We start from the raw sequence: 11,650 nt of genomic DNA on the forward strand, positions 1-11,650 counted from the left end.
TGTTACATAGTTCAGGCAACTTTATAAAGAGTTTTTAGATACTAAAATCTTGTTATTAAGGTTTAATTGACGTGCTGGCACTTTGAGGAAATTCTTTGGTTTTGTGCGGCAGTTTGGGCACTCGGGCTCAAAAAGGTTAGCCATCACTGTGCTAGTCTATACAAGATTGCCAAAGAGGAGAATGGATTATTAATGTAGGAGTTTTTTGAGGGAGGAGCTTATGTACTTACCTGACCTAAGGAAACTATTAAAATCAGGGAGTAAGACATAAGGGAAAGAATAGAACGAGTGATTACTAAAGAAATGTGGTACATTTGATGGCTATGATACATTTGTGTTCTTTCCTTGACGAAAGCTGAAATATATTAAATGAGTAGATATAAAGTGTTTTAATGTATTCTTTTAATAAAAAATTTAGGAAGCCCAGCTCCCGGTGTAGTTTTCACTGCGCACCTTGTTACATCTCAAGAAGCAAACTTTGATAAGTAGTGGGGAGGGCGGTTCGCTCTAGGACAGGCATCGCAAACTATACGGCCCAATGAGGATGTTTCTTCAGCCCTTTGGGCTCAGATCCGATGACTCTGCCCAGTGCCACCCCAAGCAGGGTCAGGAGAAGGACCCCGCTGGGGGGGGGGGTACACCGGTCAGAGTCGCGGAACACGTCCCCAGGTCTGAGCCTACAATGGGAGAATGGGCGGGCTGTGTCACTGCACACAACACCACTCACTCTCCCATCACAGACTTTGGGCCTGCAATGGGAAAGTGGGCGGGCTGTGTCACTGCACACAACCCCGCCCACTCTCCCATCACAGGCTCTGAGCTTGCGATGGGGGAGTGGGCGGGCTGTGTCACTGCACATAACCAGCGCACTCTCCCATCACAGGCTCAGATCTGCGATGGGAGAGTGGGCGGGGTTATGCCATCATGATGTCACGTTCATCGACCTGGCCCCTCTGGCAAATTGTTTTTTAAATTGTGGCCCCTGACTAAAAAAGTTTGCCACCCTTGCTCTAGGAGATGGGAGTAAGGTGAGAAAAGTAAGATTTTGTCTTACTGAAAGTTGCATCCTATGACAAGTTTTAAGGAAATGGATATAAGGATCAGGGATGTTTTTCTGTTATGTTGTATGTGTTATATTAATATTTGATTCTCTGGAGGGGTAGACTCCTTTGTGTCCCCCCTCGTGCAATTTTTTCTTTTTTTTTCTTTGTTGTGTTTTTTTTCCCTTCTTATCTTTGAACGACAAAAAATTAAGGAATGATATACTTTTGTAATATTTTCTTAGGGTAGTAATTTTCTTAGGGCAAGATCAAGACATACCAACAACAAAATGTGAATGACGATATCAATTATCTCCTTAAATGTGCAGAGATTTAATTCCCCAATGAGACGTACTAGGGCCTTTCGTTAATTTCACACCCAGAAAGTAGATGTACTATGTTGCAGGGGGCAAATTTTTCTTCATCTTCCTGTCCTAAGTATTTCCATACCACCTATCCAACAGTGTACACGGCTAACTTCTTATAGACGTAGAGGAGTTTTTGTAGGCTTTAGAAGAGAAGTGCCATTTGTATTAAAACCAAAAATCTGTGGATCCTGAGGGTAGATACCTTATTTTTATAGGCTACCTCAATGATATAGGAGTAACTATAGCTACCTATTATGCACCTAATGAAAATCAAGCACCATTTTATTTTCATTTGTTCCAGATGCTACAAAGGCAAGCACAGGGATTTTTGATTTGTATGTGGTGACTCAAACATCCCTCTAATACCTATAATAGATAAAAAAGAGCGAACCATCGCCTTTTTTGTTAGAAGTAAACGTAGACACCCACCAACATGTCAGAGGACATTGATTTCCACACTGGAGATGCTACCTTCTGCCACCTTCCCCATGCAGTGCTCTATCCTGCGTAAGAACAGGTTTGTGGTTCTGAAGTCACGTCCCTGCAAAATCGTTGAAGTGTCAACTTCCAAGACTGGCAAGCACAGTCACGCCAGGGTTCACCTTGTTGGTATTGATATCTTAACTGGTAAGAAGTATGAAGATAAAAGAAAAATGATTACCAGCTTATTGCCATTACTGATGGATACCTGTTCCTGACGTACGTGATGATCTCAAGCTGCCAGAAGGTGACCTAGGAGTGGAAATGGAGTCTAGATACGAGGCTGGTGGTGAGATCATGATCTCTGTTTTGTACGCAATGGAGGAAGAATGTGCAGTAGCCATCAAGGCCATGACCAAATAAACAAGGATCCCACGGCTCGAGCTTTCTGCTCAGGTCAAGATTAACCACAGATCTTAAATTTGGTTCTGATTGTCACCAAAGCTATGGCCTTCACAAAAACCTCACTAAAATTGGTTTTGCAGGTAAACTGTCAGATTCCAAAATCTCTGTGGTTTTAAACTTCAGTGCTTAAGTTACCTTTAACATTTGTTGGGTCCAAATAAACAGATCAATCTGTTTATATGTGATGCATACATTAGATCAGACCTCTAATGGGTCAAAAATCTTAATGATAAAGGTAATTTTAGTGTAATGTAATGGCAACTTTGTATCCTGCTTATGAAGCAAAATTTTTTTTTGCATGTTTAGGCATTTGGGACTCCAAATGCGTTACTTGGGGACAATTCAGAAGTTAAAGTGATTTAGAATTGCCAGTTAATGCACAATCCTTTTGCTCCTTCTTTAAGAATAAAGCTACTTACTCCTGGTGGCCATGTGCAAGTAAATTACCTCTGCTCTTCTGCCAACATGTTGGCTTCCATATAGTAACATTATCAAAATGGTGTCCAAAGCCTGCCCACAGGCACATGGTATGTTGGGTGATTCTACACAGCAGGCATACATGGCACAAAATGAGGATTAGAGTTATAAATGCTTCAGATTTTCACTCGAGGCCTTTGTCATCCGACTAAAAAGAAATAAAAATAGAAAATGCAGTTCATTTGCGTTTTTCTTTTATTGTATTTATCTTGAAATATTAAACAGAGTAAAGGCCTTCCCATGAATTGGTTTGCAGTGCTTCCAGTGTGATTTCTTTTAAATATTGGGAATCTACTTTTCTGTAGCACAAATATGAATACTGGAAATTGGATCCAAGTGCTCATCTTGCTTGGCTTAAAACTGCCAGTAATGGGAATCTTGTCTAATGGGCAATTTCAGAATGTCGATGCTTGTTTTTTGGATTAGTTTTTTCCTCAGTATGAATTAGCAACTCTAAACTAGTAGACACTGAGCTACTAGTTGTCATGTGCACATATGATCATATAGATATGAAGTCATGATCATCATTGCACAAACCTGAAATGTTACTTTCCTTTGGACTAACTATGTATATAAAGATTGTCTTGTGCCTCCTTTACTTGTCTTATCTGTCCTACAACATTATACACACAAAAATTGCCTCAAAGATGGCAAGCTATTTACAGCATCTTGCTGTATTCCGAAATGCAGATCTGGCCTCGTGCACACAAAACACAAAAGGTTTCCAATGTATTGCTCGGTACTGCAGAAATAAATACAGCTAACAGAATACACTTGAATCCATATGAGTAAATACCACTACTGGGATGCTGACTTAACTACTTAAGTCAAAATGTTGTTGCTGCCCTTCCTGGAATGCCCTTCAAATCTGTCATGTAAAAGCAATGCATCTCATTGATAATGAACACTATAGGTCTATATCTATGTGTCTGGGGGAAATTTTATATCCAAACCTCCAAGTAAGGATCTGAGTAATATTAGGCAATATACAGTGAGACCATTCTTCAGACACTTTAACAACGGCTGTTTTTTAGATCATGATGTTAATTTTTTGCACCTGGTATTGGTTGCAATGTACCTAGCCTTCATGTCTTGAGTACTGCTGCAAAGGAACACAAGTTGTGAACCTTAAGTTGGGTCTCACAGCCATATTTGCATTACCAGAAAAGCTGGATCTGTTCTGCCTTTGTGCCCCTTACAGAAGTAACTTTGGAGGGAGTTGCTATTGCACACTTTGCTCCAAAGTCTTCATGGCATTTTAAATGCATGTGCATGAGGATACATTATGCATCAGTAACTTGTTTGTTGATCTGGCTCAGATGTACATAGCACTAAAACAGCATTGGGGCATTTTTTACTTTAAAAGGACATGGACTGGTGAACAATTAAGCATTGAGCAATAAATGCAACAATTTCACACAACACATCCCTTGCTCCTAGTATACACAGGATTGCTATGCTTGTAGTATACATCTAATGTTTGCAGTAAGATTTGTCTGTCCCAAAAATTCTTTATTGCCTATATGTTATAGATGGCAGCATTTATCTTTAGAAGTTTTTGTGTGTAAAGTAAGTAGTATGGCAGGAGATAACAAAGGGTGGAGAATGCTGGGAGTTTTGTGCTTTTGCAAACGTTTTCTAGTTCTTTAATGTCTATAGTTTGTCTGCATGCTTTAGCCAAGACATTGCAATTTTTAGGAGGAAAAAAAAACCTAAATCTAAATCTTTGCCCCTAAAGTTTAAAATATAGGTGATTTCTGAAAAAAAAAAAAAAAAGGAGCAAACTATCTGTATCCATCTGTATCGCGGCTCTGGCCGGTGCCACCCAGAGCAGGGTCTGGAGAAGAACCCCACCAAGGGGGCGCATCGGCCAGAGCCGCAGAACACGTTCTCAGATCTGAGCCTGCGATGGGAGAGTGGGCGGGTTGTGTGCAGTGACACAGCCCGCCCACTCCCCCATCGCAAGCTCAGAGATCATAGATCATATTTTTGTTTCAAAAATCTTCCTTTAGTGTATTCTAGTACTATTGAGGCAATTTTGTGGTCAGATCAAGATGCAGTTTATGTAAAATTTTCTTCTTTGTACCCCAAGCCCCCTTTTTTAACTAAACACTGAACTACTCTTAGTGGAAACCAAGTGAAACTACAAATAAGAGAAGCATAAACAACCAGCTATGTTTTTGAGTCTAGACATTAAAAAGGCATTTGATTTGGTGCTGTGGCCATATCTGATGCGATTATTGAGGTATTTGGGATTTGGTCCCCATTTGTAAATGGGTCAGGTTGTTATATGCAACACCTAAAGCCATACAATATATGGGGTATCGCTCTCCCTATTTTTATATAAATAGAGGTACAAGACAAGGATGCCCACTTTCACCAATATTATTTGCTTTAGCAATTGAACCATTAGCACAGGCTATACATAATCATCAGGATATTGATGGGGTAAAAGTGGGAGATGCCCAAAGTTTTGTATTTAGTGTGAGTCCTACCAGTAAAAATTCCCCAGAAGATATTGGACACCTTACAATAGAAAATGTTAACATATGTACCACAACTATACTAATATTATGTAGCAGCCCAAATCACTCCATTAATAATGTATCATGAACAGGATAAGATACCACTATGGGTACACCTTGAGAAGCAAGGATTGGCAAATCTGTCAATAGAGAATGTCCTTTGTACTCCTAGATCTTAATGGGGAAATGTAAGGAACTTACCTTTCCAGTGAGCGCGTGGTGTCCCTGGGGATCACAGCCGGCGAGGGAGACGCTGCTGCAGGAGGCAGCGCGGCCAAGGCTGTTGCCTTGCTCGCAGTGTGTCTCTCCCTGCAGGTGGAGGGATCCATTCTAGCCGAACTACTGTTCAGCCAGGCAGCATCTCCAGCATCCCTATGAACGTGAACAGAGAAAGTCTTGTTCTCAGCACTCCTGCAGATGTGCAAAGTAGGGCACGTCCCAGGGGTGCTGTGGGAAGAGGTGCGCATGCTACCACGCGTGCCTCTTGTACCCCCCGGGGGCAAGGCACTCAGCTGCCTCGCTGCGGGGCGGGACATAGTTAGTTTGAATTCCCTGGGGCCAATCGGCTGCAGGAGATTCAGTTATCCTCCAATCAAATGGCGCCAGGCGGCGCAAGGTCATTGGGCACTCTGGCCATTTAAGGAGAACCTGTCCTGAACACCATTGCCCGCTATAAGCCTCTGTGTGTACAGTGTGCGTCCTCTGTGTTGGTTCATAATACCCTGTTGTGTCGTTACCAATAGCAACCCGGTCTGATACCTGATTCTGCCTGAACTCTGCCTGCCCTGACCTTGGATTGTTTGTGACTACTCTTGTTTGCTGCCTGCCCTGACCTTGGATTGTTCCTGACCTGACTTTGCCTTACCCTTCTGTACCACGCTTATGGGACTGATCATCTGTGATTAACCCGTGCCTTGTTTTATGACGACAATAAAGCTTGACAAAAGGATTCTTGGAATTGGCTGTGGTTTGTGTGCCTAGGCGCATTACAATATAGCGGGCCACTCACAAACCACCCAGCCCGAATGGAGGAAATCCGGCGGGGCCTACAGGAACTTACGAAGGTTTGTGGGTGCCTCCTGGAAATGGCAGGTGAATTACGGTCACTCCCAAGGCAAGACACGGGTCCAAATGTGTCAAGCCCAGCGGTGCCAGTGGAAACTTTGATTCCGTTACCCGAGAAATTGTAGTATTGTGTATTGGGGGTGCAGAAGGGAGCTTCCCAGACCCGTTGGCCCGGTCTCCACAGCGTATATTAGTTCCGGCTACCATATCCTGGGAAGTCCCGCCAAGTCATGGCTTTTCTTGACCCCGGGGCAGTTGGTAACCTACTGTACCTAGATGTTGCCTCTGAACTGGGAATACCTGTCACCACTCCTGGGCCTGAATTGTCCTTGGCCGCCATCGATGGCACCCCCCTTCAACAGGGTCTTACCCCTATTACCCCAAAAGTGCACTTAATCGTGGGGGCCTCCCATAAGGAAGTGATCTGCCTTATTGTGATCAGGATGGTAAAAAAACCCCGCATATATGCATTATAAAGGGCGATGAATGGAAGACTGTAATGCCTTTAACACCAGGGATGGGCATTTCGAATACCTAGTAATGCCTTTTGGTCTGTGACTGAGGTTAGAAGATCTGACAGTCTCTTTGTTTTTACTTGTTTCTGTGTTGTTGTTTATAATGACCACACCCCTTGTATCAGCTGCATCTGGTGGTCATTACTGCTCTGGGATGTGAAAAGCTGGTGTGTTGTCCTCTTTAGGGTTCTCGCTCCTCCATTTGCTATTTAGGATAAGTTGAACTACTTGTGGTGTTTTGTTGTTACTAGGCCTCAGGGAGACGCTGGTTGTTTCATCAGGGAAGGAACCAGTAGTCTCAAGCCCAGTCACTATTCCTAGGGCAATTCAGGGCTACTAGGGCCTAGGTTCCAGTGTATGAATATTCCCACCTTCAGGGGATATTCATACGGTCAGGAGTCAGGGCTAGGTTAGGGTGTACGGGGGTGTAGGGGGTGACTGTTTCCTTCTCCCTAGCCTTTGAAGGCCTAGTCCCTTGAATTTATCCTTCTGTTTTTCTCCCTTCCCCATTATCCATGACAAATGCCCCGGCAGTCTTCCAGGAATTTGTAAATGATGTGTTCCGAGAATTTCTGGGAAAATTTGTGATTGTGTATCTTGATAATATTTTGGTTTATTCATCCAATCTTCTCCTCCACAGCGCACAAGTACGCCAGGTCCTCCAGAAGCTCTGAGAAAACTGCCTCTATGCAAAATTGGAGAAGTGCGCCTTCGAGGTACATGAGGTTGCTTTCTTAGTGTATATTCTGTCGGATCACGTGTTGGCCATGGATCCGACCAAGGTCTCAGCAGTTCTGAAATGGACGCAACCCACTGACCTCAAGGGCCTAAAGCGCTTTTTAGGTTTCGCAAACTTCTATAGGTAGTTCATACAAAACTTCTCGTCCATTGTCCACCCTCTGATGAACCTCACTAGGAAAGGGGAGGACTCCTCAAGGTGGACTCCGGAAGCCTTCAAAGCGCTGAAAAGGGCTTTCTGCAGTACACCCATATTGGTGCATCTAGTGCCCACTCTTCCATTTATTTTAGAAGTGGATGCTTGGGAAGTTGGCGTGGGAGCAGTCCTCTCCCAGTACTCTGGAGAACCGGAGAGATTGCACCCCTGTGCCTTCTTCTCCCGTAAGTTCTCAGGAGCTGAGAGCAAATACATCGTGGGCAACTAGGGATTTTCTGGCAGTAAAATGGGCTTTTGAGGAATGGAGGCATTGGCTGGAAGGGGCAGAACATCCCATAACGGTCTATACTGACCATAGAAACCTGGAGTACATTGAAGGGGCTAAATGTCTCAACTCCCAAAAAGCCTGTTGGGCCCTGTTTTTTATGAGGTTCAATTTTCAAATTACCTACAAGCCAGGTTCAAAAAACGTAAAGGCTGATGCCTTGTCCCTTTGCTTCCCAGAGGCAGCTTCCCTTCCGGATCCTTGCCCCAGCCCCATTTTGTCCCCCCAATGTTTGGTGTCAGCCATACAGACCCCACTAATTTTAGAGAATCTGATGGACCTCTTAGCCCCCCACCAGACCGACTACCCCCCTGCAAAACCTGAAGGGTGGCTGTATGTTTTCTCCATCTTCGCCTGAAGGTTATCCAACAGCTACATGATACTAAGACTGCTGGCCACCCAGTAATTAAGAAATCCCTAGATTTACTAAAAAGACACGTTTGGTGGCCTCACATGTCAGTGGATGTCGAATCCTATGTTCGTGCATGCCCAGTTTGTGCTTGGAGTAAGTCTTCTTGTGCCGCTCCCTCCGGCACTCTGCTTCCTCTGCCCATTCCTGCTGCTCCATGGACCCACATATCCATGGACTTCATCACGGACCTTCCGGGGTCCTTAGGGTTTACGGTGATCTGGGTAGTGGTAGATGGTAGTGGTAGTTCCGCCTACATGGGTCTCCCGAGAACATTGTTTCAGACCGTGTGGTTCAGTTTGTGTCTCAGTTCTGGAGGGAGTTCTGTGGCTAACTGGACATCGAGCTCTCCTTTTCGTCGGGGTTCCACCCCAAGACGAATAGCAAGACCGAACTGACTAACCAATCATTGGAACAATATCTCCGGAGCTTTGTATCTGGTTGCCAGGAGAGATGGGCTGACTATTTCCCCTTTGCGGAGGTGGCTTATAACAATCCCTGTTTATGTGTGTCAGGGGTCGGAGTCCCAAAGTGTCCTCTCTGTCAGGTCCACCCTCTGATCTTCCTGTCCTTAACGATTGGGTAGAATGTTTTCAATATGTTTGGAAACAGGTCCAGAGTAATCTTAGAGAGGCAGTAACCCAGCAGAAGAGGATTGCAGATCGCCATAGATCCCCTGAGCCCCAGTTCCAACCCGGTGATCTGGTTTGGGTGTCTACCCACAATATTCCCCTCCGCCAACCCTCAGCCAAGTTAGGACCCAAGTTTATCGGCCCGTTCTCAATATCGGAAAAGATTCATAAAGTGACTTATAGAGTCAACCTTCCCAGTTCTTTGAGGGGGTAGACACCTTCCATGTCTCTTTAATAAAATCTGCTGCCGACTCTGCTCCCCTTTCAGATCCTCCTCCACCAATTGAGGTGCAGGGAGCATCCGAATATGAAGTTGAGAGGATCCTGGACTCTCGTAAGGTGCGTAACTCTCTGCAGTATCTCATTGATTGGAAGGGTTTTGGACCAGAGGAGAGATGCTGGGTGCCAGCCTACCGTGTGCATGCGGAGGAACTTGTGTCAGAATTTCACCGGGATTACCCAGGGAAACCCCGACATGAGGGTCCTGAGGCCCCTCCTGAAGGGGGTAGTGTAAGGAACTTACCTTTCCAGCAAGCCCGCAGCGTCCCTGGGGATCACAGCCGGCGGGGGAGACTCCGCTGCAGCAGGCAGCATGGCCGAGGCTGCTGCCCTGCTTTGACTTTTTTTATCATGACACTGGCATTTATATACAAAATGAAAGAGCTATTTTTATACAACAATTGAAGCCCGCTGTATGCATTACTTTCACAGAAGCTGGTTTTCAGTTTCATTTCCACATGGACACACCTGACCTCTTGCCAAGTCTGCTAGCGCCAGAAGAAAGGAGAGATGAGGTTTGTTATAAAATTATTAGTTATAAAATCAGACAGGTGAGTTTATTTTATTGCAGAAGAGTCATCCCCTGTCCCTTCTGAAATAAAGAACCCACCTGTTACCTGTTTTTTTCTTTTATTTTAGATTTTATTTTCACTTTAATTTACTTCTTGCCTCTGTCAAAGGAATAACACAACTGAACACAGCCAAATAATAACACATTGGAGAACTTCTATCTCTTTTAAATTTCAGGATTTAGGTAATGTACACACGCTCAATTCTTTTTGCTGGAATAATCTTTCATGTTTGTTCATGAATGAGCGCTGTACACACTGCCCTGTTCTGTCCTATAGGGAGGGAAGGACGAGCCTGCTGCAACCCCATCTTCAACCCTCACTTCCATTGTGGTCGTTCATCGTCTGTTGTTCATAGATCCGCCAGGACAAATCCATTACCAACATAAGGCAACCTCTGTACACATGACAGATTCTCGCCCAACATGAGCCCTACTGTTTGTATCAGGTAAAAATCATCTGACGCATGAAATCCTAAAATAACAAAAGATATGCCAATCTCATTTAGCTGAGATTAAAAAAATACGCTTTGTACAAGCCTCTCTATTTGTTATTTTATCTAATAGGTGGCTTTACTGATAAAAAAAAAAGCAACTCAGAAAGTTATAGATGCTGAAGGAAACCTTAACGTAAAGCAGAACTAAAATCTGTTACAAAAACATGCAATGGCTCCAACAATGCTATACCTTTAAACTGGCATTGTTCAGGAACCGAACAACTGAACTGGCACGGTTCAGGGTTTCCAGACATTTTAATAAGCTGATGTGCAAAGGAATTGGGAAATCTGAGTCTATTGCAGCTAGGGTAGGAACGTGCTGATTATGATTATCCAATGGTTGATATTTGGAAAATTGAGAAATTTGATATATAGGAAGAAGATTCAATTTATTTTGCCTTAATAGCCAGTGGTGGTTGTGTAGTATGTTGGAGGACAGAAAAAACTTTGAAGACATGTTATTCAATTGGTAAGATAAAGTTTATATAGATATATAAAGGCACTAAGGGTAGAAATTAAATACACACCAAGGGTTCATCATTGTGGTGAAGTAAAAATTGGGTATATTAAAGGGGTTTATTATGAAGTATTTAGATCTGGTCTAGCACACACCGTGGGTGATTGAGATATGAACTACAAATTGGTTCACAGAATAATTGAAATACACATAAATGGTGGATGGGAGATATTATATTGTTGCATATGACAGAAAGCACAAATCAAATAGTCTACAATACATGAACATTAAACTGATCGTTTTTTTAAAAAATTAGGAGGAGGAGTGACCAATTTAATATACAATGAAAATGATGGCAGGTAAAGATAAAGTGCATTGCCTATGACTCTTCTTTCCCTTCCTGTCCTGTGGCTTCATTGGCACCCTGTGCATGTTTTGCTGTGTGGAGGAAAAGCGGAAAGCAACTAAGTAAATGTAAATGGATAATCGTGTTGATATTTTTGGTTTGTGCAAAACTTATGAACATAATTCAAAATATAGATATGGCCAGGTTATATCCCTTAGTTAAACATTCAAATAAATGTGTCACTTTCCAGCTAATGCCCCTGATTCATCATTGAAATCCGCGATCGCTGGAAGCGCGAACGTACGCGCGGCCAGCGATCGCGGATTACCGCGGTCCGGACTCGAGTATGCGCGTACACCCGCCTCAC

General features: G+C 43.5%; 1 pseudogene; it reads left to right on the forward strand.

Moving 5' to 3' along the window:
* Positions 1-1,841: 1,841 nt before the first annotated feature.
* LOC140322032 (eukaryotic translation initiation factor 5A-1-like) lies at positions 1,842-2,349 on the forward strand (annotated as a pseudogene).
* Positions 2,350-11,650: the final 9,301 nt, after the last annotated feature.

Source organism: Pyxicephalus adspersus, chromosome 2 (genome assembly GCF_032062135.1).
Source record: "Pyxicephalus adspersus chromosome 2, UCB_Pads_2.0, whole genome shotgun sequence".
Taxonomy (NCBI): Eukaryota; Metazoa; Chordata; class Amphibia; order Anura; family Pyxicephalidae; genus Pyxicephalus; species Pyxicephalus adspersus.